This window comes from Nanorana parkeri, unplaced genomic scaffold (assembly GCF_000935625.1).
Source record: "Nanorana parkeri isolate BGI_ZX_2015 unplaced genomic scaffold, ASM93562v1 scaffold2150, whole genome shotgun sequence".
NCBI lineage: Eukaryota > Metazoa > Chordata > Amphibia > Anura > Dicroglossidae > Nanorana > Nanorana parkeri.
The window spans coordinates 64,809-65,659 of record NW_017308418.1 but is presented as its reverse complement, the minus strand read 5'-3'; the positions used below and the strand labels follow the sequence as shown (position 1 = coordinate 65,659).

Sequence of the window (851 nt, the reverse complement as noted above, 5' to 3'; positions counted from 1 at the left end):
CGTTTTAGTTTCTTAGTTTCCTGGTTCTGTAACATTGATTTTGTTATCTAGAAAAGCCAGGACTCACCGCTCCATTCCACCTCTGATTGCAAGTCAGTGTACGCACCGGGTGCAGGCTACAGTGTGCTCCCACTGCTCAAATGATACTTCTGCAATCAGCTGCACAATATCCAAAAAATGCAAATTTATTGTAGTAAAATACATACAGGATCCAAAATTTAGCATGTACAACATAGTTACATAGTATTTGAGGTTGAATAAAGACATTAGTCCATCAAGTCCAACCTATTAGGATCTCATTCTAGGAGTACCTGTACCCCTGTATATTACCTGTACCCCTGTATATTACCTGTACCCCTGTATATTACGGTCCCTTAAGAAATAGTCCAAAAGTTTCTTGAACAATTCCACATTCTTTGCTGAAATCACCGTCTGTGGCAGTGAGTTCCAGACCCTAACTGATCTTACTGTGAAGAACCCCCTTCGCCCCTTGTGCTGGAATTTTTTTTCCACCAATTTTAGGTGGTGGCCTCTAGTTTTTGTAACGGAGTTAATTTTAAACAGTTTATCGCTAATGTTGCTACCACCATTGAACATTTTGTACATGGAGATCATATCCCCCCTTAATCTCCTCACCTCCAATGTGAACATGTTTAAATTTAGTAGCCTTGTCTCGTAGCTCTGGTCCTCCATACCCCTAATTAGTTTGGTTGCCCTCCGCTGGACTTTTTCCAACTCAAGGACATCTTTTCTTAGTACTGGTGACCAGAACTGGACCGCGTACTCCAGATGAGGTCGAACCAATGATCTATAAAGTGGCAAAATTATAGACTTGTCCCTGCAATACATCC

The 851-nt window shown here is 41.2% G+C and overlaps 1 protein-coding gene across 1 annotated transcript in view; it reads left to right on the top strand.

The window, feature by feature from the left end:
- Nucleotides 1-851, top strand: part of DNAH2 (dynein axonemal heavy chain 2) — a 197,087-nt gene that overhangs the window by 134,343 nt on the left and 61,893 nt on the right. The gene's annotated exons all lie outside the window — the stretch shown is intronic.